Below are 27,209 nucleotides of genomic sequence, written 5' to 3'. Positions count from 1 at the left end.
GGAAGATGCAGTCAGGTAAGTCGCCAGGGCCGGATGGGTTCCCGGTGGAGTTTTATAAAACATTTAAGGACAAGTTGGCGCTGCTGATGGTGGAAGTGTTTGAGGATGCAATGCCGAAGTGGGGGGGTTACCTGAGACTATGAGCTAGGCATCTATTTCATTGTTACTGGAAAAGGAGCCGGACCCGGTGGAGTGTGGGTCATATAGTCCAATTTCTCTACTGAATGTGGATGCCAAGATATTGGCGAAGGTACTGGTGGTGAGGCTGGAGGAGTGTCTTCAGAAGGTGGTGGGGGAGGATCAGACTGGGTTCATCAAGAGCAGGCAGTTGTCGTTGAACGTGTGGCGGCTGCCGAATGTGGTGCTTTCTTCGGCAGAGGGGAGAGAGTTAGAGGTAATGGTGGAATTGGATGCGGGGAAACCATTTGACAGAGTGGAGTGGAGGCATCTGTTTGCGGTACTGGAGAAGTTTGGGATTGGGCCTAAATTTGTGGCTTGGGTAAAATTGCTATACAAGGACCCGACAACTTGTGTGCGGACGATATGAGATGCAGTCGGAGTAATAATAATAGCTTATTGTCACAAGTAAGCTTCAATGAAGTTACTGTGAAAAGCCCCTAGTCGCCACATTCCGGCGCCTGTGCGGGGAGGCTGGTACGGGAATTGAACCTGCGCTGCTGGCCTTGTTCTGCATTACAAACCAGCTGTTTAGGCCACTGTGCTAAACCAGCCCCTACTATTACTTCCCATTATTAGGACTAATACTTCCCACTATTCTGGGGAACAAGGCAGGGGCGCCCCATGTCCCCCCTCTTGTTCGCGATTGAGCCCATGGCGATTGCACTGAGGGGTTTGGGCTTAAGGAGGGGGATAGTGAGGGGAGGGGCAGTGTGGAGCATAGAGTGTCTCTGCATGCAGATGTGTTCCTGCTGTATATTATGGACCAGGCTCATCAGTGAGGGACATAATGGGGTTGCTAGGTAACTTTGGGGTGTGTTGGGGTATAAATTGAATTTAGGGAAGAGTGAGTATTTTGTTGTATCTCCTTTGGTGGAGGGGTGGGAGTGGAGGGGTTGCCATTAGGGTGGGTCAACTCACTTTAGGTACTTGGGCGTGCAGGTAGCGCAGGACTGGGCAGGATTCCGTAAGCTAAATTTCTTGAGCCTGGTAGGGAAGGTGAAGGAGGATCTGGGAAGATGGGATTATCTCCCTTTGTCGTTGGCAGGCCGGGTGCAGGCAGTCAAAATGAATACTTTGCCACGGTTTCCGTTTCTGTTCCAGTGTCTACAGGTCTTGTTGCCAAAGGCATCTATTCGAGGGGTGTATATGCTGGTCTCGTCGTTGTGGGCAAGGTAGGTGGCGAGGAGAAGGAAGACGGTGCTCCAAGGGGGGCGGCAGTCGGAGGGCTTGTCCCTTGTGAACTTGTTACACTGTTACTGGGCGGCGAATGCGGGGCTGGAGGAGTCTGAACCTTTGTGGGTGCGGAAGGAGGTGGGGGTCATAGAATCATAGAATTTACAGTGCAGAAGGAGGCCATTCAGCCCACTGAGTCTTCCCCGGCCCTTGAAAAGAGCACCCTAGTTAAGCCCAGCCTCCACCCTATCCAGTAGCCCCACCTAACCTTTTTGGACACTAAGGGCAATTTAGCATGGCCAATCCACCTAACCTGCACATCTTTGGACTGTGGGAGGCAACCGGAGGAAACCCACCCAGACACGGAGGGGAATGTGCAGACTCCGCACAGCCAGTGACCCAAGCTGGGATTCGAACCTGGGACCCTGGAGCTGTGCAGCAACTGTACTGACCACTGTGCTACCGTGCTGCCCTGTAAGGGGTCGGGATTGCGGGCGCTGGCAAAGCTGCCGCTAGCCCCAGGGAAGTATTCTGGGAATCCAGTAGTGGTAACCATGCTGAGGATCTGGGGGCAATTTCGACAGCTTTCAAGTTGAGGACAGGGTCGAAGGTAATAAGAGGGAATCAGGTTTGAGCCGGGGAGGATGGATGCAAGGTTCTGTGGATGGGAGGAGAAAGGTTTAAAAGATGAAGGGGGCAGCATGGTGGTGCAGTGGTTAGCACTGCTGCCTCACAGCACCGAGGACCCGGGTTCAATCCGTGTGGAGTTTGCACATTCGCCCCGTGTCTGCGTGCGTCTCACCCCCACAGCCCAAAGATGATAACGTGCAGCATAGGTGGATTGGCCATGCTAAACTGCCCCTTAATTGGGAAAAAAAGAATTGGGTACTCTAAATGTATTAAAAAAACAAGATAAAAGAAATGAGGGCTTTGATTCTGGAGGGGAGATTCACAAGTCTGGAAGAGTTGGGGGTGAAATATGTGCTGCAGCGTGAGGAGGGCTTTAGGTACTTGCAGGTGCCGAATGTCGCAAGACTTTCTCGAGTTTCCCAGTGGTGTCGGCCCCCCCTCGTTGCTGGAGGAGGTGCCGTCGGGGAGGTTGGAGAGCGGGGTTGTCTCAGCGATTTATGTTAGGATTATGGAGGAGGATAAGGAGTCCATGGATGGGATTAAGGCCAAGTGGGATGAAGAGTTGGTGATGGGGTTGGAAGTAGGATTATGGTGCGAAGTGCTGCTAAGGGTCAATGCCTCCACCTCGTGTGCAAGGCTGGGGTTGATTCAACTAAAAGTGGTGTATAGGGAGCCCTTATTGAGGGTAAGGATGAGCCGGGTGTTTGTGGGGGTGGAGGCTAGCAGCGAGTGGTGTGGGAGGGGCCCAGCCAACCATGTCCATATGTTCTGGTCCTGCCCAAAGTTGGAGAGAGCTTGGGGGTCGTTTTTTAGCACCATGTCTGAGGTTCTGCATATGGAATAGGAACCGTGTCTCCTAGAGGCCATATTCGGGGTGTCGGAGCTGCAGACGGGAGCGAGGGTAGACGTTTTAGCCTTCGCCTCATCGACCGCTCGCAGCAGGGTCCTGTTAGGGTGGAGGTCAGCCTCTTTCTCCAGTGCCCCGGCGTGGCTGGGGCACCTGTTGGAGGTTTTGGCCTTGGAAAAGGTGAACATTACCCTGAGAGTGGCGGATGAGGGTTTCACCAGAGATGGGGATTGTTTATTTTGCACTGTGGAGACCTGGCTTCTGCCAACGGGTGGGGATTTGGAGGGCGTCGGATATTGTTGGTGTAAAAATTTAAAAATGTTGAATAAAAATATTTTTCAAAAAAAAAGTAACATTCGCGCCACACAAGTGCCATGCAATGACCATGTCCAGTAAGGGAGAACATATCCCTATCCCCTTGACATTCAATGGCATTATCATTGCTGAATCCCCCACTATCACCATCCTGGGGGTTACCATTGACCAGAAACTGAACTGGACTCAGCCATATAAATACTGTGGAACGGAGTTCCAGGATTTAGACCCAGCCACAGTGAAGGAATGGTCGCTGTAGTTCCGAGTCAGGATGATGTGCGGCTTGGAGAGGAACGTGCAGGTGGTGGCGTTCCCAAGTATCTGCTGCTCTTGTCCTTCTCGGCGGCAGAGGTCGTGGGTTTGGAAGGTGATGTCGAAGGAGCAAGATCTTGCGTAACTTGAAACAGGACCTCACAAATAGTGGAGATCTGACAGACTGGTTCCATTCACCTTTGGTGGAGTTAGGAATGAACATTGGCCAGGACACCAGGGGGAACTGCAGGATGTTCTTCAACATGTCACATGATCTTTCATACCTGCCCGAAGAGACAGATTGCACTTTGTTTTAGCAGATTAAAAGAATGGCATCTCATACAATTATCTCCAGTGTTAGCCCTGAATCTGCAAATTTCTGACACAGACGAGAGTGCTAGAGATAAAGCCATGAGTTGACACCTTAATTAGCAAAGTGGGGACAACAAGTATAACAGAGAGCAGTGCATCAAATATAGGGTTAGAGAAATACATAGGATCAGTCCCAACAAAAACAAAATACCCATGGACAACCGGTCTCTAGCATGAAGCCAAGGGAACGCACACAGTACGTACATAGTAGACAAAAAGAATAATCAACAGAGAACATTGACAAATGGTACGTCAACAAACAGTGATTGGTTACAGTGCAGAACAAGAGGCCAAACAAAGCAAAATACATGAGCAAGAGCAGCATAGGGCGTCGTGAATAGTGTTCTTACAGGGAACAGATCAGTCCGAGGGGGAGTCGTTGAGGAGTCTCGTAGCTGTGGGGAAGAAGCTGTTTCTATGTCTGGATGTGCATTTTCCACTTTATCAAATTGGCCAAACAAAAGGAACCACCTGATCCTTTGCAGATGGGTTAAAAGTAACATTGGGGGGGGGGGTTGGGCAGCTCGGTGGCACAGTGGTTAGCACTGGGACTACAGCACTGAGGACCCGGGTTCAAATCCCGGCCTGGGTCACTGTCCGTGTGGAGTTTGCACATTCTCCCCCGTGCCTGCGTGGGTTTCACCCCCACAACCCAAAAGATGTGCAGGGTAGGTGGATTGGCCACGCTAAATTGCCCCTTAATTGGGGAAAAAATAATTGGGTACCATAAATTTATATATTTTTAAAAAAAGTAACATTGGGGGTTATTTGTTTCCCCCTGCCCGACTTACAGGCACGAGGGAGGAATGCTTAAACCCTCTGCCAAGCCATGTGCTGTCTGTGCCTTGTGCCAGTTTGCTGCAATGTGTGTGTGTCTCTCTCTGTATCTATCTGTGTGTGTCTGCCCCCACTCTTGTGTGTGTATTAATCCGCCACAGTGCGATCAGAGCTATTCCAGCCATCTGCTAGGACTGGGGGGGGGGGGGGTTAGCATAGGATTGGGGGGGAGCTGCTTTGCTCCGACAGAGAGAAGCAAAAAAAAACACACAACCCATTGAAGCGCTGCAGGGAGCCCGGCTCTGAACCAACCCTTGAGATTTATCGAATGCCCCGGTTTATTTCATTGGCAGGGTCGAGGGGAGAGTGAGGTGGATGCCTAGAGTGGAAACATCGCCGACACAGCCTCCGAGCAAGGCAGAGAGAGATGTGTGGATTTAAAATCTAATCGCCGCAGCTAGCTTTGTGTGTGTGCTGGTGCTGGGAGAAAGCTCTTCCCTGGATAAAAAAGGTACGTGTGCAACCTCCATGTGGGGGGGGGGGGGGGGTGTGTTAAAGAAAAGATACAGATGGTCTTCATTCATTGAATGTGTTAATTTCACCCCACTTGCTGCCCCCCCCCCCCGTGATGGGGTTGCAAATTGCTACAATTGCTAAATAGCTACATCTCGGGTGGGGGGGGGGGGGGTGACCGACCGACCGACCGACCAAGAGATTTGCATCGGTCAGTATTTGGAAGGTGCATCGCTTTTTCCGAGGTGCACCCCCCCCCCCCCTCCCCTCTCTGCCTCCCGGCCCGTCCAGGATCATACCCAGGTATTGTTGTCATTGCATTGCAGCTCATTGGGGATTCAGAGGGGCAAGAGAGAGACCTGGGGGCAATCAATCGAGATCCCCCTCTTTTTTTTGTTGCTGCCTTTTGGTTTTGGTTAGCTTTTTGCACGATTTTTCTTTTGCAGCGTCACTTGTTCAAACCCCCCCCCCCCCCCAAACGAAATGTACACACCCCGCTCTCCCTCTGTCTCCCCCCCCCCCCCCCCCCCGTCTGTCCCCCCTTTCATTTTGTTATGATTTGTGTGTTTGAAAAACGATTCAGGGTTGTGGGATTGTGTGTGCTCAGTGTCACGACAGGCAGGTCGGCTTCCTGAGCATGTTTGGGGAGGGAGGTGGGGAGGAATGCATGTATCAATGTTGCACAGGCGACAGATCCGTCCTCCACAGACAATGGGAGCCCTGCATGCATCTATCTCTCCCCTCCCATCCCTTCCTCCTGGTTTCCAGTGGGATCTCTTTGCAAAGGATAACGGGGTCTCCTCCTTACTGTGATTTCTGCCGTTGTTAATCGATATCTGGAGAAGGAGGGCAGGGTGTGGGTGGGCCCTCCTGACCAAACTTCTTCCCAATTAGTCTGCAATAATTTTTCTTTTGTGCTCCGAAAGCGAGGGGGTGGAAAAATAGTTTTAGCGTATGGATTGTGTATTTTCTTTTACAACAGCCTCTCTTACCATGCTGGTCCTCAAGACTATAGAATTTCATAGATTCATAGAATTTACAGTGCAGAAGGATGCCATTCGGCCCATCGAGTCGACACTGGCCCTTGAAAGAGCACCCTACGCCCATGCCTCCTCCACCCTATCCCCGTAACCCAATAAGCCCACTTAACCTTTTTAAAAAAATTTTTAGTGTACCCAATTCATTTTTTCCACTTAAGGGGCAATTTAGCGTGGCCAATCCACCTACCCGGCACATCTTTGGGTGAAACCCACACAAACACGGGGAGAATGCGCAAACTCCACATGGACAGTGACTCGGAGTTGGGATCAAACCTGGGAACTCGGCGCCGTGAGGCTGCAGTGCTAACCACTGCGCCACCATGCTACCCCACCTAACCTTTTTGGACACTTAAGGGGCAATTTAGCATGGCCACCTAACCTGCACATCTTTGGACTGTGGGAGGAAAGCGGGGCACCCGGACGAAACCCATGCAGACGTGGGAAGAACGTGCAGACTCCACACGGGCCGGAATTGAACCCGGGTCCTTGGAGCTGTGAGGCAGTGGTGCTAACCACCGTGCCGCCCTTAGTGGCAGATAAACATCTATCCAAGCCACATTTCAGTGCTGCCTCTCCTTCCTGATGTCCCCCCTTTTCCTCCGAACAGCAGCTCAGTTTAGTGGCCGGGGAAACTGTGATTGTTGATGGATTTGTCAGAGTTTACTAACGTTTTCCTCCCCGGTAGACAGGCGCCAGGTAGATGGGTGGAGAAGCTAACATTTTTCTGGAAAAAAAAATTTAAGCGGCTTGCACAGCGTAAGGAATGGAATGTTTGGAGAATTGTGCCTTGGAGAAAACTCATAAACACTGTTATCGCATCACTTTTCTTTATAGTAACGAGAGTCCACTGGACAGGGAGTCCAATTGCTACCAGTGTGGTAGGTTGAGGTCTGAGGCAAGTATCCAAACTGCATCCCTCGAGTCCTGGTAACCCTGTCCACAAAGCTCTGGGAACTCCAACCGTACTTTTCGATTTTTCTTTTTGCTGGATTGCGGCGGAGGTTAGTTTTTAGGTCAGTCGCCCCGTTTGGTGGGTAAGTCTTAAATCAGTAAACCAGATCTGAATGGGATTGGCAGCTGGTGCCACCTGTAAATGATTGGGAATTTGAGGCACGGTCTTATCAAAATAAAACGAGACCGTTCTGGGTGGGATTAGAGAGGTCCCTGTTATCTAACGGCCAGTGCAGGAAGAGATTGGGGCACTATTTGTAAATGGCACCCTTATCTCTCGAGCCCCCACCGATGCGACCCCTGGACCCACCCCAACTCATTCCTCGTGTCCCTGGTACCCCATCTCATTTGGGCAGGATACCACCAGGGCGGATCCTTAGATTGGGCAAACTGTCACCTGGGCACCCTGGCAGTGTCACCTGGGCACCCTGGCAGTGTCACCTGGGCACCCTGGCAGTGCCTTGGCAGTGTCACCTGGGCACCCTGGCAGTGTTACCTGGGCACCCTGGCAGTGCTAGGCGGGAGATTGGGTGGCACTGCCAGGGTGCCCAGATGCCAGGCTAGCAGTGCTAAGGTGCTTGGTTGGCATCTGCAGTGCCAGGATGCCACCTTGCCCAGATGCCTACCACCCTGGGGGGCCCCGATCGCCTGGGAGACCCCCTCCCCCCAAGTGCCGTTCAGCCTGGTCCCGTTTGTGGGGACCAGTGCTAAACGGCACCCGCCTGGGGTCTCCTCGCACCCGACTGGGGTCTCCCCGGTGAACCGGTTAGATCCGACGTCAGAAGAGTTAAGTGAGCTGCCTTTAACTCTGCAAGCCTGGGTCCAGCCCATTGTGGGCAGAATCCAGATCACAACCTCTCGCGAGATCCCGATAGATGTCATGACGCATAACGAGCATCGGGAATCCCGGAAGAGGCCTTTCGCAGGATCTACCGACTGTGTCCTGTCCTGATTCCGGCAGGATGTGCCCGGTAAATCGCGCCCGTGCTTTCAGAATTGATATGACACAGAGGCTCCATGCGACATATGTTACATATCTATATTTATATATTGCCCACTTATGGAATCCCCAAAGACAAAAAGCCCGAATGACTTTTTCCTTGGAGAAAAATGTCATTTATTTGTTAAAATTTAATTTTTAATATTTATATATCGTGCAATTCACCTTCCTGCAAGTTGCCCTCATTTGTCTCAATCTTCACAGCATGGAGGCCAGAAGGTAGGAACAAATGAATTAGGAGAAGGCCATTCGGCCCCTCGACTGGCTCCACCATTCAATAAGATCATGGCTGATTCGATCGTGGCCTCAACTCCACATTCCGCCCACCCCTCGATAACCTTTGACTCCTTTGTGAGTCAAGATCCTATCCACTGCTGCCTTAAAAAGATTAGTTCATCCTGCCTCCCGCCGACAGAGCAAGGATGTGTCAACTGAGATTGTAGTATCACTCGACACCCGCCCTCTTGGTGTCGCGCTGGAGTGGCAGGGAGCATGCCATTCCACGCATTTTTCCTTAGCCTCAGCTGAATCGCCTGGAGACACCAACACGTGTTCTGTAGAGAGCAGCAAGCATGGGGACCTTTCTTAACTGAACTCGTATCAGACTCAATGAATTGGCACTCTCTGGATTATGGTGGTTGATTTTGACGCTCTGCCCTGATGCATGCATCCTCGACGGAGATAAATCAAATGTAGTGATGCTGGTGCCAGTGACTGTACTCTGCAGATTCGTTGTGAAAGGGATCCATCACTTTGGAGCAGAGCTATCTTTCCCACAGGCTGGGATCTGTTAGCGGAAGCTGCAGTAGCCTTTGGGATTGGGTCAGGCTGAAGTCAGTTGATTGACTGAGCTTTCTCACATCCTCGACCTTTGTTCGAGTTCTTGCTATCCCTTAGCCTGGTCATTTGTGCACCAGCTGACAAAATGGTACCACTCACGGCTCCTGCCTTTCCGCAGGTTTGACTCCGTTTTGACAGCTTTCAGTTCAGTTTGACCTATTTTCAAATGTGTACTGTGCCTTTTGCAGGACTGACTTTAGTGCTGTTGGCCCAGAACTGAGGTTGAGTGGTATGATTATCGACTCTGTTCTCACCCCTCCGTTGCCAGCTAATTTCTGTTGCACATGCGCCTCCACGCCAACATTTTCTCAATCGTCATCTCACTCCATTGCCACAGTATGAATGGTGGATGGGTTTCCCCACTGCCGTGTACTGCGGTACCAGCATGTCCTTTCCTGTGGCGAATTTGGAAGCAGGGGTGGGGGGGCATTTAAACAGGTGTGGGGAGTGGGCGGTGGTGGTGACAGGTGGAGACCCCACCACCTTCCGTCCTCTGTCTCGAAGCCGATTGAGACTCTTTAAGTGGGCAATCCCGCCATTGCTGTATTTCCGTTTGTTTTCAGGCTCCCTTCCCTTTATTCCAACACCCCAGCGACCTCCTCCTTGAGACCTCCATCCTGCCCTCACTCACCTGTGGCTTGGGTCCCTTGCTGATCACTACCACTCCTGTAGTGCCCTTGAAGGTGAGGAGGATTGACTGAGGATTGGTTTATTGTCACGTGTACCGAGGTACAGTGAAAAATATTTTTCTCCGAGCAGCTCAAACAGATTATTTAGTACATGAAAATAAAATAAATACATAATAGGGCAACATAAGGTACACAATGTAACTGCATAGACACCGGCATCGGGTGAAGCATACAGGGGTGTAGTATTAATCAGGTCAGTCCATAAGAGGGCCATTTAGGAGTCTGGTAACAGCGGGGAAGAAGCTGATTTTGAATCTGTTCGTGTGTGTTCTCAGACTTTTATATCTCCTGCCCGATGGAAGAAGTTGGAAGAGTGAGTAAGCCGGGTGGGAGGGGGTCTTCGATTATGCTGCCCGCTTTCCCCAGGCAGAGGGAGGTGTAGACGGAGTCAATGGATGGGAGGCGGGTTTGTGCGATGGACTGGGCGGTGTTCACGGCTCTCTGAAGTTTCTTGCGGTCTAGGGGCCGAGCAGTTGCCATACCAGGCTGTGATGCAGCCAGATAGGATGCTTTCTATGGTGCATCTGTAAACATTGGTGAGGTACTGCCAGCCTGTGGATTTCCGACCCCGTGTTCCTTGATCACCGGGAAACGCTGCCACTGAAATGCCTGACTGGCATTTAATAGAGTAGGCCTTCCCTAAAGGAGGTAATGGGGTCATTCGCTGGCTCTCTAGACGGCTGAGGAGACCCCCCATTTGCCAGGTTAACTCAGGGCAGACAAAGATGACCCAAGAACAGTGGAAAGAATTGAGACAGCCTTGCAAAAAACCGTCCCGAGGGTCGAAAAGATAGTCGTTGAAATGTAAGCATATTGAATTTATTTGTTGCATTATTTATTGTTTTATCATTTGGAAAGATGAATATGATACAGGTTTTTAACATATATTTAAATTAATAAATCTGCATTATAAAGCTTCTCTCTGTAATGGTGACTATCATCGACTGTTGTAATAGGCCGTTTGGTTCTCTAATATCCCTTCAGGGAAATCCTCCGTCCTTATCTACCCTGGCCTACACTTGACCTCAGAATCACAACAATATGGCTGATTTAAAAAAATATATTTTTTTTTTTTCCCAATTAAGGGGCAATTTAGCGTGGCCAATCCACCGACACTGCACATCTTTGGGTTGTGGGGGCGAAACCCACGCAAACACGGGGAGAATGTGCAAACTCCACGCGGAGAGTGACCCAGGGCCGGGATCGAAATTGGGACTTCGGCGGCTTGAGGCAGCAGTGCTAACCACTGCGCCACCATGCTGCTCTCATGTTTACACGCTCTCCCCGTATCTGCGTGGGTTTCACCCTCACAACCCAAAGATGTGCAGGATAGGTTGGCCACGCTAAGTTGCCCCTTAATTGAAAAAAATAATTGGGTACTCTAAATTTATAAAAAAAAGAGGCCATTTGGTCCCTCGGGTCTGCACCCTCTGAAAGTGCACTTTACCGAGGCCCAATCCCCCACCCTATCCCCCTAACTCCACCCAACCGTTGGTCTGATAGGTCAGCAGCAGATTGGCTGAGGCAGGAAGATGTTGGAGGAGGAAGTAGGTGCTGTTTATGCAAAGGGGATTGATTTAAATCCGTAAATGGATCAATTAAAAACTGGCTTTTCCTCTTCTGAAAGTTCGAAGAACAGGAGTAGTGAACACCTTAACTGTTCCGTCATTCCTTTTGATCTTTAAAAAAAAAAAAATTTAGAGTATCCAATTCATTTATTCCAGTTAAGGGGCAATTTAGCGTGGCCAATTCACCTACCCTGCCAATCTTTGGGTTGTGGGGGCGAAACCCACGCAAACACGGGGAGAATGTGCAAACTCCACATGGACAGTGACCCGGAGCCGGGATCGAACCTGGGACCTCGGCGCCGTGAGGCAACTGTGCTAACCACTTGCGCCACTATGCTGCCCATTCCATTTGATCTTGGCTGACGTGTTTTTCGACCCCATTGATCCTCATCCTTTGAGACCTTTATTGAACAAAATTGGGTTGATCTCAGCCTTCCGTTTATGATACTCTTTGGCACAAAGTGCTGGTTGTGTTCTGTGTGTGTGCTTTTTAGGAATCTATGGGATGTGGCTGGCAGTGATGGAGCTGTATTTTCTTGGCGTCACTGGTTGCCGGGGGAGGACGATGGTGAGCCTCCTTGAACTGCTGCCGTACGTGGAAATGATATTGTTCTTAAAATATACAAAATTCTGAGGGGCCGAGACCAGGTCGACAGGAAAGACCGTTTCCTCCTATCCGAGGGGTCATTTACCAGGGGGCATAGATTCAAGGTGATTGGTAGAAGGGTTTGAGGAAAAGCTTTGGTAGTGGGGGTTCCAGGAATTCACCGCGTAGGTTGATGGTGGAGGCCGAAACCCTCGACTCATTTAAAAGGTACCTGGATCTGCATCCGAAGTGTTGTAACCTGCACGGCTGCAGACACGGTGCTGGGAAATGGGGTTACGATGAGCGGCTAGTTTCCTTTCTTTTCCTCTGGCCGGCGCAGACACGATGAGATGAATGGCTTCTTTCTGCACCGTAACTTTACTCAGGTTCTGTGGTGTTAGGTAAGCTGTTCCAGAATGAAGGAATAATGCAAGTTTATGTTCAAGTCAGAATGGTTTCTCTGGAAGAAAACTTGGCGATAATCTTACTTTCACATGAGGAGAGACTAAATCGGTTAGGATTATATTCATTGAAGTTTGGAAGGGTGAGGGGAGGAGAATCTCAAAGAAACGGATAAAATTCTAACAGGATTAGACAGGGTAGATTCAGAAAGAATATTCCCGATGGTGGGGGAGTCCAGAACTAGGGCTCATAGTTCTCAGATAAGGGGTAAACCGTTTAGGACTGAGGTGAAGAGAAGTTTCTTCACCCAAGAATTCGCTACCACAGGAAGTAGCTGAGGACAAAATGTGTAATTTCAAGAAGGAATTCGATACAGCTCTCGAGGCTAAAGGGATCAAGGGATATGGGGGGAAGGCGGGATCAGCGTATTGAACTGGATGATCAGCCATGATAATGAACGGGGGAGTCGGCTCGAAGGGCCGAATGGCCTCCTCCTGCTCGCATTTTCCATGTTTCTGTGTCCTTGTCCTTGTGGCTGTTGGAGGTCGCCGAGGTGGGTGCTGCTATTGAAGTCAGTTTGTTGCGTTGACACCATGTTCCCTGTAGATTATGTACACCACCGAGTGCTGGTGTTGGAGGGGGTGGCTATTTAGTTCGTCGGCGGGGGATACTGATCAAGTGAGACTACTTTGCCGTGCGCGGTGTCGAGCCTATTGAGTGTTGTTGCAGCTGGACCCTTTCAGAAAATGCTGGGTATTGACAGTTGATCCGAAAGCATCGAATTACTGTTTTCGACAGGCACCGAAGTCACGTGGATTTCCGGAATTTACTATTTTTCTTTCTAATAACTAACAGACCTGCTATCTTTTTTTTTTAACGACAATGATGGACCCCTTTATGTGCTCAGCTCATATTTCCAGCATTTGCTGTTTTTGCTTATTGTTTTTGCCACCAACCGTTTGCCTGAGAATAATGATCAAAAGTTATGGATTGATCAATCCACAGATTTGTGTTTGGATGTTTCAGTCAGTCAGGCAGAGGGAACCTTTTTCAAGCTGCGGTCCTGTTTTGAGGGGGGGAAAAATATGACCGGGATATTTAGTTCGTCTGACAAATGGGCAAGTCTGGCTTTTCTTTCTTGCTCTTTGGTAGGCTTGCATTTGATTAGCTGCTCAATAGTCCCGTATCTCCTTCCACTGGAGGATGATGGTGCTAACAATGGGGGGAAAATAGACGTTTGTATAGAGGACGGAACAAACAGATACCTGCTCGCGGTTGAGTTTCGCATACCTGAGTAGACCACATTTTTCATGCATGTCTTTGATCTTTCCCTTACTTAGATCTTCTGGGTTCTCCGGTTGGCGACGCTGAAATCGCGATCGACTATGAACCACAGTGCCGTTTTTGCGATACACTGCCCCCTCCAAAGTAGCCTACTCAGAGAGTATGCCGCGCCACGTATCGACGGCCTCAGGACATTGCCTGAGGCCCGCCCATCGATGCTCCGCCCCCGACTGACCGGACTCAGTCCAGCGGTGCCAGTCCAGCAGCGCCACAATCAGGGGAGGGCCAATCCGCAGGGGGGGGGGGGGGGGGCTTTATTAGGGGCTGGGACACCACGGGGGGTGGTCCGGGGCCCACGAGCCGGGCAAAGGGGGGGGGGGGGGGGCTTTATTCTGTAGGCCCGGTCCGCGAGCGTCCTCCGATATGTAGCACGGCGCGGCCGCTGTAGGCCGCCGCCGTATGCATGCGCGGCCACAGACCCGGCAATTCTCCGGGGCGTATCGACAGCTAGAGCTGGGTGCTCTACACTGCCGACATGCAAGCCCCCAGCAAAACGGGGAATCGGTGGCCATTTTACGCCATTTTTTCTGGCGTAAAGCACAACTGTTCCCACACCAGCGTGGGAACATAGCCCCACAATCGGAGAATCCAGCCTCTTGTTCCCCCACTGCTACATCGTTGAAACTCAAAGTCTTTACTCACACCTCAGCATGCCATTGGTGCTCGTCAGTGACCAGGATTTCATGAGAGTCAACAATCATGATTGCTTTTCCAACTTTGTCAAAGGGTGGGGCGGAGGAATTTGATACATCCAAAAGCAGGCATTGCTTTATCAGCACTGTAAATTCTATGATAATCTATGATTTCGTCCAAAGGATGACTCCTTTGAAAAGGCAGACCGCTTCGCTACTGCACTGAATTGCCAACCTGCATTGAGTGCCATGGTCTGTAATGGAACCTGCCTGAATTTACCGTTCTCTGAATTAGATTTTTTAAATTGGCCCTTTCCTTATGTTCCCTTGCACTTCCACACCTGGCTTAGAGAGGCTACAGGTGATCTACTCCAAGGTTAACATTAATATTATAATCTTTATTATTTCACAAGTAGGCTTACATTAACAGTGCAATGAAGTAAGGGCAGAACGGTTGCGTAGTTGCCTCACGGCGCCGAGGTCCCAAGTTCGATCCCGGCTCTGGGTCACTGTCCATGTGGAGTTTGCACGTTCTCCCCGTGTTTGCGTGGGTCTCGCCCCCACAACCCCAAAAAGATGTGCAGGGTAGGTGGATTGGCCACGCTAAATTGCCCTTCAATCGGAAAAAATGAATTGGGCACTCTAAATTTTTTTATTTTTTTTAAACACTGCAATAAAGTTACCGTGAAAATCCCCTCGTCGCCACTCTCCGGCGCCTGTTCAGGTACACTGAGGGAGAATTCAGAATGTCCAATTCACCTCACAAGCACGTCTTTTGGGACTTGTGGGAGGAAACCGGAGCGCCCGGAGGAAACTCACGCAGACACTGGGAGAACGTGCAGACACCGCACAGGCAGTGACCCAAGCCGGGAATCGAACCCGGGACCCTGGCGCTGTGAAGCAACAGTACTAACCACTATGCTACCGTGTCGCCCACCAGAGGAAACCCACGCAGACACGGGGAGAACGTACAGACTCCGCACAGACAGTGACCCAAGCTGGGAATCGAACCTGGGTCCCTGGCGCTGTGAAGCAACAGTGCTGACCACTGTGCTACCGTGATCACTGTTCTGAAGCCAAACACTGGTCAGCATTTGAGATCGACTTATGTGGCTGTTCCTCTGTTTTGGCTTGGTTTCTATGGGGGATTGACTGGCCTGGACTTCCTGTAGCAGCGTGGCTGATACTGGGAATGTTGGTGAAAGGCGTTCTATTAGCCACTGTTTCTAACTTGCTGACCTACCAAGCTGTACTCTTGCCCTCATTAATATTATCCTTTTGAGGATTATTTTTTAGTTCCCTCCTTGAATGCATTCAACTCTTAACATTTTCAAGCACTGTGATCTATTTGGCCAGCAACGTTTGTTACGATACCCTGGGCTAGTGTGCAGTCAATCCCAGCCCCACTTGACCTGGAGTCGCAACACAATTGAATCAACAAATAGTTCTTACAAATATACCCAAAGTTTGGCGCCTCGCTGTCCGATAATTACAGTCACCAGGTTTGCAAATTTAAACACAATTACTTTTTATTTATAACAATAACTATCACGAAATCTGCAGCAAATACCACTGGTTAAGTATTATCTAATTCCTAATCCCTCACTTTAACTTGTATCCCCTGCCCCCCCAGCCTCTATATATATATATATATATATATATATATATATATCACACACACAAGGCAGATAAACACAGAGGGGTGAAAATAATAAGTAAAATAAATAAGAGTCTTTGTTTCTGATGGTTGACTTTAAGCAGATCTTACTTCAAAGTAAGCTTTCTAATCCAGCTCTCTGTTTGCAGCCTGTAATGGTTTTCGCTGCAGACTCATTCAGGCCCCTGCAGTTCAGAAATACAGCACCCACAACCTGTCTGGAGAGAGAAAATAAGCGCAGGTCCTTCCCCTGCGTATCCAAGATTCAAACGTAGCTCCTTGGGTCTCTGAAAAGCATTCCAGTCGAGTAGGAGCCAATCACCATCTGTTACTGGGCAGCATACGTCCTTTTGGCCAATTCATTGGCCACCAGCCAGTCAATCAAACCAGGTCCCATCCATCTCTCGGGTGCCGAGAAGTCTGGGCCATGCTGTCCAAAGCTAGAGCACCATATACTATGTTGAATCACTATTTCTCTGTGCTGCTTGACTTAAAGTTACATGTCCATTAAGGATCCATGGATCAAAATGATAACAGCAAAATTAATGAAAGGGGACATAAGGGAATCATTAGTAAGGACCCTTGCATACTTCCCTCCCTAAAGGGAATGAAACATCAGGGCATGGATGTTTCATTGAGGTACGCAAGACACAAATCACTAACACACCCAACCATCTATCATTGTTATATAAGTTCCCTTCCCAGTCTCTACATTGATAACTAGTTAGCCCTTAAACCTGTGGCATAGCAGCCACAGTCACCATTATCCTTTCTGGGAATAGATACAATTTTAACATTGAATTGTTGTTGTAATAAACTCCAGCGGAATAATCTTTTTTTGCAATAAATGTAGAGTACCCAATTCATTTTTTTCCAATTAAGGGGCAATTTAGTGTGGCCAATCCACCTAGCCTGCACAGCTTTGGGTTGTGGGGGCGAAACCCATGCAGAAGCGGGGAGAATGTCCAAAGCTAGGGTACCATACACTGTGTTGCAACTTCTTGAATTCCTCATTCTCTGTGCTGCTTGACTTAAAGATACATGTTCATTAAGCATCCATGCATCAAAATGAAACGAGCAAAAATAAAGACAGGGACATAAGGGAATCTTCAGGAAAGACCCTTTCACACTCTCTGTATGTCATCATTTAAAAATATAGAAGAATAAGTTAAAGTTGTGTCTATTTTAAATGCAAGGTGGGATGGCCTCACGATTTGGAGCCCTCCCCTTAAAATGGCCGAAACCTTGTCTGGGAAAGTCCGCAAACGTTTTGGTCAGTGCTAGTCCTGAATGAACGTTGGACACTTTGAACGGAATTCCTCTCTCCGCTGCTAAGAAATGTAGAGCAAAGCATTTGGGGCAAGCATGTTAAACATTTCTATAAAATAGCACCCAGTCAGAAAATACACTTTTCGGTCAAACAGGCAGGATTTTCACAATTGTTTGAATTTTAACAAAATTTTAGGTTCGATCTCAACGTCAAATGGCGTACGTTTTAGCGATTTTAATTATGGCACATGCGTGCAAATTCAGGGAGATTGTGCTACCATCATTGTAAATGTGAGAATGGATCACCGATGGAAGTATTAAATGAGAGCTCCAATTCGATGGGCTGTACTATCATTTATACAAGTGTTTGTGCAGGAATACTGTTGTGAGACCTGGATGACATATGCCAGGCAGGAGAAAAGGCTGAACAGCTTGCACCTTCGCTGTCCCAGACGTATCCCCGGCTTCTCTTGGCTGGCCTCCAACCCACAATTCCTGCAGCACGCTAACTCCCATCATTCCACTCACATTACTAAGCCGACAACATCTGTGATGGCTCGATTAAGTTCACCGGATGAGCAAAGCACTTTTGGGAAGTGAACTCACCCGCAGGGTCATGGTCGCCTAGATGCCCCTGCCTACAGTACCAGGAGGCTTGCAAGCGAGGTGCGAAGATGGCAACTAAGAGAAGGTCGCTGATGGCCTTGTCTTCCGCAGACTGGCTTTGGAGGGGCACTGGAACAGGGGAGGAGAAACGGAAAATTCAGCTGCCCAAGAGGAGAGACCAGAGAAAACACCGCCCAGCAGATCCGCGTCTTCTCAGCCCAGTGCCTTCAACTGCAGTAAGTGTGGCAGAGACTCCCATGCTGGTATAGGGCTCCTGAATCACACCACACAATTTCAAACATGTTTTGCACATGGGTGGTCAACTCTTATCCCAACGAGACAGAAGGCATCTGATTCTGGATGCACTGTCTTTCTCAAATGATCTGGCAGACCTTTTTCATTGTGGGAGTCTGGATGATATGTTAGATTAGCACACTTTGCCTTCTATCCTGCCTGGATGCGATGAAAATCTCCTGTCTCTGCAAGTTCTCGGGCCGCAGTTGCACAGGGTTTGGCGAAATCATTCTGAGGCACCTTAAGGATGGATGAAAAGGAAATAGATTTCTTTCTGCAACCACTTCCTTCTTCCTAGCAAGTGAGTCAAGGAAGAACAATAACTGTTCATAGATATCTCAATAGATCTAGTCAGTGCTGTTTCAGTAATGGGTGTCAGAACCCTTCAATCCTGACCGTCCTGCGTATTGGAGGTAATAAACATTCAGAATGTCAGACTTGAGCCCTCCACTCAATTGCACAAAATTCTGAGCAACCTAGATTTTAAAACAAAATATAATTTACGGGGTGTGGGTATTGCTGGGTAGGCCAGCATTATTGCCCATCTGCAATTGTCCTTGAGAAGGTGGTGATTAGCTATCTTCTTGAAAAGCTGCAGTCCATGTGGCGTCGGTACACCCACAGTGCTGTTAAGGAAGGAGTGCAGGGAATTTGATTCAGCGATAGTGAAGGAGCGGCTGATATATTTCCAAGTCAGGACGGTGAGTGACTCTGAGGGGAACCTCCAGGTGGTGGGGTTCCCAGGCATCTGCTGCTCTTGTCCTTCTAGATGGTAGTGGTCGTGGGTTTGGAAGATGCTGTCAAAGGAACTTTGGTGAGTTCCTGCTGTGCACATTGTTAATGTTACACACGGCTGCCACTGTTTGTTGGTGGTGGAGGGATTGATTCTTTGTGGAAGGGGGAGCAATCAAGTGGGCTGCTTTGTCCTGGATGATGTGGAGCTGCTTCAGTGTTGCTGGAGCTGCACTCACCCAGGCAAGTGGAGAGTATTCCATTCACTCCTGACTTGTGCCTTGTAGATGGTGGACAGGATAGAGTGGATATTTATTGTTGCTCAACAGAGAGGTCTGGAAGTCGCTGCCTGAAAGTATGAAGGGAGAAGGAACCCATGTTGCATTTAAATCCATAATGGATAAAATACTTAAAATGCACAAGTGCTGTAACCCATGAGGCTACGAGACTAGCTGGAAAGTGGGATGAGGTGAGATAGTTATTTTCCAGCCGGCACAGACACTATGGGTAGAATGGCCCCTGGTGTCATAATCTTTCCATAAATTGATCCACCCTTCTGACTGAGGGTGGACACAACATGCCGAAGAAAATAGGAACACGAATGTGTAACAAAGGAATTTTTCAAAGCAGTAAAAGTGAAGAATGTTTGTGGTTTGAACGTAGCAGCTGTTTTCAATCACCGTGCCACAGCGGCTGGTGTTAATTTAATTCTTCGAATGAAAGCCTAGTGTATAACGGCAATATTCACACGTGGAAACCGATGCAGAAAGTGGGCGAAAATTTCCGTCCCCCTTCGCGGCTGAAGGTTGACGGGAGTTTTGGCTGGAGCGCCAAGTTTTCCAAATCTTGCTCGCAACAGGCCCCGCCACGGATAAAGATGGGAGAATCCCATCCGGTGCGTTTTTCAAGCCGCAGAGAGAGGTAAGGCATCATTGAGGCCAACGTCAGACCAATTCACCTCATCCTTCCATCGATATATCTTGGCCGGAATTCTGCGGCCGTTGGGATCCTCTTTTTCCCGCCGGCGATGTGGGGTGGCCTCAATAGGAGATCCTGTTGACAAGCGGCGGGAAGAGCGATTCTCGTTGCCAGGGAACGGCATACCGCCGAACAACACGCAGCTGGGGGACCTGAGAAACCCGCCACTCATTTGCCACCAGCGCATCCGATTCTCCGATCTCTCCCTCCCCCACCCCCACTGTAACCTAGTTTGGGATTCTTCAGGACAAGGACAGGACGGTGTCCTTGTCCTGAACTTGCGTTCACAATGTTGAACCTGCGTTTTCGCATTTTAAAAATTGTGACTGAACTCGAAATGGTGAAAGGGATCAATCTTTCCTGCTCTCCGTTCTGCGCTTCTCTGCGTTTACTTTCTTGTGTAGCTGCATCTGAGGCTGAAGAATCAATTAGTGTTCCCCTGTAACTCCATCCTCTGTCTGACCCCAAAAATCAGCTTTATTGCCATTCGCGGCACTGCGTCCGAGGCTTGGGTGCGTCCTTTGTGCTTTTGGTGACCAGTGTTGTGTTCTGCTTCTTCACGTAGCATAAGCTGCTTCCTTGATGTATACTCTGACAAAGGAAGGTTCAGACTTGACGATAGGTTTAACACATTTATTGAACAGTTAACAATTCTCCTACTTGGGTTCGACTCTCCTGCTAATCTAACTATAGTAACTCAATCTAACTAACCAGTCTGCTCTAATCCATGCGGTGGGTGTGATGCTTCCCTGATCTGCCCCTGTCTCTCTGAGTGTCGCCTATGGAAAGAGAAAGAGCATGTTGCCCTGTCCTTTTATATGGGTAGCCCCCTTGTGGTAGTGTCACCTCTGGGTGTGTCTTGACTGCCCATTGATCGTGTCCTATCTTACTGACCTATTGGTTGAATGTCTGTGTGTCATGTCTCTGGCGCTCCCTCTAGTGTTTATTTAGTCCCAGTGTATTTACATTAACCCCTTGTGTATTTACAGTGTCCTGGTGTATGTACATTAACCCCTTGTGTATTTACAGTGATGCATTTCACCACAACCAGAACTGAATGTAGCGTTTAAAGCACCTTGGTCTGTCACACAAAGTTACAGTGATTTAACAATATAGGTCAGTGTTCTGTTTGCTTTATTAATTGGTCCTCTGAAATGGCTAGACATGACTTGGTTTCAGTCTATTGCAGGCCTCGAATCTTTGTCCTACCCATCGTTTAGTAAGGAGATCTACCATTTACCTTTCCCAGTGGGACACGCCGTGTATTTATCGGAATTGGCTTTGGTCTGTCGTCACAGTTACACCGATTTGCAACTTTTTTGTTTTGTAATCCCGTAGCTTTTTTTTAAGACTCTACAACAGTGTTTAGCACTGTTGCTTCACAGCACCAGGATCCCAAGTTCGATTCCTGGCTTGGGCTACTGTCTGCAGACTCTGCAAGTTCTCCCTGTGTCTGCGTGTGTTTCCTCCGGGTGCTCCGGTTTTCTCCCACAAGTCCCGAAAGACGTGCTGTTTTGGTGAATTGGACATTCTGAATTCTCCCTCCGTGTACCCGAACAGGCGCCGGAATGAGGCGATTAAGGGCTTTTCAAAGTAACTTAATTGCAGTGGTAATGTAAGCCTACTTGTGACAATAAAGATCATTATTATTATTACAAATTCCTACCCTTCCAAAGTTAAGCGTTACCTGTAAATTAGACCACAGTTTCTGCTCATTTTCAATTGATATCAAAAGCTTGTTTTCCATGTTCAAAACGAAAAGCACATCTTGCGATTGGCACGCAGAACAACTTGAGGCCATCCAAAATGCTTTAAATCTCACCAAGTCCCGTTCATCCACCTCTCCTGTTCTCTTTGACCTACATCGTCTCCTAGTTAAGCCTTGGTTTTAAAATTCTCACCCCTGTGATCAAATCTCTCCGCGGCCTTGCCCCTCCCGGTCTCGAATCCCTTCCAGCCCGACTACCGCCCTCTGAGTTATCTGTGCTCCTCTAACTGTGGTCCCTTGAGTATCCCTAACTTTAATTGCTCAACCGTCGGTGCTGTCTGGGCCTCAAGCTCTGGATATGCGTTCCTAAGCCTCTTCCTCACTCTCTTCCTTGAGTACCCAATTGTTTTTTCCAATTAAGGGGCAATTTAGCATGGCCAATCCACCTACCCTGCACATCTTTGGGTTAGTGGGGGCGAAACCCACGCAAACACTGGGAGAATGTGCAAACTCCACACGGTCAGTGACCCAGAGCCGGGATTCGAACCCGGGTCCTCAGCACCGTAGGTAGCAATGCTAATGTGCCACTATGCTGCCCTTATTATTATTATTATTAACATGGAGGATGTACTGATTCATCAGGATGGACGGTACGTGCTGATCAGCAGGAGGTTTCTTCACCCTGGACTATGGCAGGCTGTTGCATGATTAGTCTGTGAGACTGCTCTCTCAATTTCAGCACCAGGCCCCCAGATCTTAGTTAGGAGAACTTTACAGGGTCGACAGGGCTGGAACACCTTGGTGGGTGCCGGGTGATCTGTCCGGTTTCATTCCTTTGTGTTCTCTTTGTAGCGGTTGCCAGGCCATTTCGAGAGTCAGCCACATTGATGTGGGTAAGGGTGGCAGGTTTCCTTCCCTAAAAGGCATTAGTGAATCAGTTGGGGTTTTTATGACAATGGTTTCATGGTCATCATCAGATTTTTAATTCCAGGTGTTTTATTGAATTTCCAATTCCACCATCTGCCGCGGTGGGATTGGAGCCTGGGTCCCCAGGGATTGCCCTGGGTCTCTGGATTGCTAATCCCGCGACAATACCACAGTGTCAGCATAGAAATGACAATTTAGAAATGTAATTTACATTCAAGGTACTCTTCCTGCAGTCAGCTTCTCTAAGTGAATTCTTCACTACAGTTTTCCTTTTCCAGTTTCTGCTCCCTTATTCCTGTCCTCCTAATAATGCCAAATTACTCTGAAACCTGATTTGTCTCTGCCAGATACTGCCTAATAGCGAATCTATTCCATATGTGGCCACCTAAAATGGCCACCCGCAAAGGATAATGGGAATTGTGGTCAAGTCGGGACGCAGGCCGTGCACAGCCCCTGTGTATTGTGCAAAGGAAAATCAGACCGAACCAAAACTTGCACCTGTTAAAGGTCAATGACCGATTTCCCCAGGAGAATAAACTCAAATTAAGGAATAGCAACCGTAGCAGACTCCCCGGCGCCACCTCCCCTTATTTGGAGAGGCCTATGCACTGGGAACAATAACGACTAGGACCCGCCCAGCCATCGAGGGACCCGCCCCTAATTGGCTGGTATCGATCAGGGTGGTCGAGACCCTATCGATCCATTGGATCCTGAGTTAACCCTGCGCACGAGGGATCAATCTCTTTTTGGACCAGCCTGTGCCCATACCAAATGCAGCATAACGACCAGCCAAGTTCAAGACCACGATCGCTACCTGAGAGAGACGAGCCGCAGCCGAGACGAACCTGACGACTTCCAGCCGACACACGTGGGGCCTCAGATAAAGGCCTTATCTACCCGCACAGAGCCGGTCATCCAGAAGTTAAATAAAGGTCATCTTAGTTGATAGCTGTAGTTTAATATGTAGCCGCATGTATCATTGCACATAGAAATAAGTCTTGTGTTTAAGAATAAACTGTCTTTTGAACTAACAGACTGGTTGTGTGGTCATTTGGTCAATACAAGAAACATACTCGCTGCTTGAGGTTATTATTAGCAACACATATTCGTGTAACGAAGCTGTCTCTCAGAAACTGCTCAAAGTACTCTGTAGGTAAATAAACATTTTCAGTCGCACCAACACCTAAGCAAGATTTCAGAAACAGCATAGAATCGTAGAATTTACAGGGCAGAAGGAGGCCATTCGGCCCATCGTGTTTGCATCGGCCCTTGGAAAGAGTAGCCGACTTAAGGCCATACCTCCAACCTATCCCTGTAACCCAGTAACCTCTGCCTAACGTAACCTTTTTTGGACACGAAGGCCAATTTTAGCATGGCGAATCCGCCTAACCTGCACATCTTTGGACATGTGGGAGGAAACCGGAGCAGACGGAGGAAACCCACGCAGACACGGGGGAGAAAGTGCAGACTCAGCATAGACAGTGGCCCAAGCCTGGAATCGAACCTGGGACCCTGGAGCTGTGAAGCAACAATGCTAACCACTGTGCTACCTTGCCGCCCCGCAGTGAGATGAATAGCCATCTGTGTTTGACGGTATGGGTTGAGGAAAGGTGCGATGATGGCATGGTTGTAATGTCCATGGACTCGTAATTAGGAAGCCCAGGCTAACGTGCATGGGTTGAAATCCCACCATGGCAGCTTTTTTTTCTCCATAGAATTTACAGTGCAGAAGGAGGCCATTCGGCCCATCGAGTGCACCGGCTCTTGGAAAGAGCACCCTACCCAAAGTCAACACCTCCGCCCTATCCCCATAACCCAGTAACCCCACCCAACACTAAGGGCAAGTTTGGACACTAAGGGCAATTTATCATGGCCAATCCACCTAACCTGCACATCTTTGGACTGTGGGAGGAAACCGGAGCACCCGGAGGAAACCCACGCACACATTGGGAGGATGTGCAGACTCCGCACAGACAGTGACCCAAACCGGAATCGAACCTGGGATTTTGGAGCTGTGAAGCAATTGTGCTATCCACAATGCTACCTTGCTGCCCTATTGGTGGATTTGGTGGATTTTAAATTCAGTTGATAAAAATATGGAATATAAAGTTAGTCTCAGTAATGGTAACCATGAAACTGTCATTGATTGTCATAAAAACCCATCAGGTTCACCAGTATCCGTTATCTGCCGTCCTTACCCGATCTGGCCCACATGTGACTCTAGATCCACAGTAATGTGGTTGATTCTTAACTGCCCTTCTGAAATGGTCTAGCAAGACACTCAGATAGGCAGCAGATGTTGGCCTTGCCAGTGACACTCAAATCCCACGAAATAATATATAGTGTTGACAAAGACAGGATAGGTGATATCAATCTATAACCATACAGAGCTTTCTCATTACCTCATCGCTGCTTTTTAATTTACTTCTATCTTTTACCCGTACTTTTCAGCTTGGATGTTTACTTGCGTTATGGATGTTGACTCTCCACCTGCCGTTCCTCAGTAACTAAGACAGAAATAACAAGAATGTCCTTCTGAAAGCAGATTGCCAAAATTGTAGTCTGTTCCAAACGCAGCCTCAGCAGCAGCCTCATACAGGCAAGTGGATAAACAGTCTCGTTCAATTTATAACTGAACATAGGCAGATAAGTTGACAAACAGGCGCGCAAACCTGTCAGGAACTTCCTACAAGTATTGGCAAACTCCTAGAAGACCCTTATCCCAATTGTCAAAAGCATTAGCTGCAGAATGTGCCTTATATTGGTATAAAACAACCAGAGGTAAGTACAGACAAATTTCCAAATCCGATGACGCAGGCAGACCCTCATGGGAGCTTCTGGCGGACATTCTCAGATTTGAGACCCCCCCCATTTTGAAGAAAAGGAATTAGTCTTCTCTCTCTGTATTTTGATTGTAACTCTCTCTGTTATCAATGACCATTTTTACAGCGCGCCCTTTTTTTGAAATCTTCCCACACCACTTTGCCGCCCTACCTATCTCCCTTACTTTAGAGATATCTTAATCTTGCCTGTCTCTGGCTTTTATTCTTATGAGCAGAAGAGCGAGTTAGGTGGATTGGCCTGGCTAAATCGCCCCATAGGGTGGAGTCGCAGGAATAGGGCGGGGGATTGGGCCTGGGTAGGGTGGTCTTTTGACAGACCGGTGGGCAGACTCGATGGGCCGAATGGCCTCCTTCTGCACTGTAGGGATTCTGTGATTCCATGAGGATAAAGTCACACTTCAGGAAGTCTCTGGATCTGTGCCAAGCCAGTGGCTGATCTTGATCACGATTGACGTTTGCTGGGGGTGGGGTGGGCCGGGGCGTTTGCAATCCTAGTGATTGCCGAAGTTTTATGTGGTGATTTCTATTGTTATGGCCAATGTGGTAGTGGTTAGTCCTCAGGGTTCCAGGTCCTTTCATTGTTTGTTACTTAAAAAAAAACAGTAACAGAAAATGTGCAGCACATTCGCTCTTTGCATTTACCTTGTTTGATATTGTTGGATAACAGACAATGTATGCAAAAGACGTCCTTTGCATTTACTTTTTATAAATAAATTTAGAGTACCCAATTCATTTTTTCCAATTAAGGGGCAATTTAGCGTGGCCAATCCACCTACCCTGCCCATCTTTGGGTTGTGGGGGCGAAACCCACGCAGACACGGGGAGAATGTGCAAACTCCACACGGTCAGTGACCCAGAGCTGGGATCGAACCTGGGACCTCGGCGCCATGAGGCAGCTGTGCTAACCCCTGCGCCATCATGCTGTCCGTCCTTTGCATTTGTCTTGTTTGATATTAATGGGCACCATGTAATGATAGAGGCAAGTGGAGAAGGACACGGTAAAAGCTGAATTATTTAAATGTAAGGTAGGATTGAGTAAAGAAATAGAATATATAAATAATCTTGCCCTTTTAATCGGATAGTTCATCTCTACGCTGATGATGACTAAGTTGCTGGTTTCAAAGGAACAATGTGGGGCAATTTTGTACTGTGTCAATCTTCATTGATGACATGGAAATGCCAAGGACCCCCCCCCCCCCGGACACTAATTGAAGAACTATTCCACCTTGGCGAAGTGGCCTTTATTCATCTGAGAATGTTAACAAGCTGGTGTTGCCCAGTGGTTCCGCTGTGGTGGTGTTAGGGCTGTGTTGGATCGTGCCCTCATCTAGCAGAACTGCTCATTTCAGACAGAGTTGCAGCGGAATGATGAGCAGCAAGGACTCTGGTCACGCTTTTCCCTCCCAGAGCCAGAATGCCTCTCCCCTGCCTCTTTTGAGTGTAGCTAAGGACACAGACGAGTTATTGAACCTGGGACCTCTTGGTCTGGATGCATCATCTTCACATCAAGTCATTATGAAGCCCACATTTTGTGGTGTTAAGCTTTGAGATAGAGATTCCAGTGTACGAAACAGCGGAGAGGTTTTTTGTCTTTGCTGCGTTGATAGTAATCAAGCAGAATGGATTGCCCCGCCTGCTATAGAACTGATCTTAATTTCGCTCCTTGCAATCAGATTACCAGCTCTGTGCCCAAAAGGAGGAGGGAAGTGGTGGTGTAGTGGTATTGTCACTGGACTGGTGATCCAGAGACCCAGGGTAATGCTCTGGGAACCCGGGTTCGAATCCCACCACGGCAGGTCAATTCAATTTTCAAAAAAATCTGCAATTAAAAGTCTAATGAAACCATTGTCGATTGTCTTAAAAACCCATCCTAATGTCCTTTCGGGAAAGAAATCTGCCATCCTTGCCCGGTCTGGCCTACATGTGACTCCAGACCCAAAGCAGCGTGATTGACTCTTAAATGCCCTTTCTGAAATAGCCCAGCACCCAGTTCAAGGGCAGTTAGTGATGGGCAATAAATGCTGGCACTGCCAGCGACGCCCACGTCCCCCCCGAATGAATTAAAGAGAAAACTTCGAGACTTT

General features: G+C 48.6%; 1 protein-coding gene across 3 annotated transcripts in view; it reads left to right on the top strand.

Moving 5' to 3' along the window:
- The window catches only part of sptbn2 (spectrin, beta, non-erythrocytic 2), a 347,367-nt gene that overhangs the window by 4,535 nt on the left and 315,623 nt on the right, over positions 1 to 27,209 (top strand). For 2 of the 3 annotated variants that reach the window (XM_072489370.1, XM_072489367.1), the window contains exon 1: positions 4,788 to 5,057. The gene's annotated coding sequence lies outside the window, so the exon portion shown is untranslated. Of the gene's footprint in view, positions 1 to 4,787; positions 5,058 to 27,209 lie in introns of those variants that run through there. The other variant, XM_072489368.1, reaches the window with a different exon arrangement.

The sequence above is a fragment of the Scyliorhinus torazame genome, chromosome 24 (assembly GCF_047496885.1).
Source record: "Scyliorhinus torazame isolate Kashiwa2021f chromosome 24, sScyTor2.1, whole genome shotgun sequence".
NCBI lineage: Eukaryota > Metazoa > Chordata > Chondrichthyes > Carcharhiniformes > Scyliorhinidae > Scyliorhinus > Scyliorhinus torazame.
Note: the sequence above shows the minus strand (reverse complement) of the source record. Positions and strands in the feature narration are given on the sequence as shown.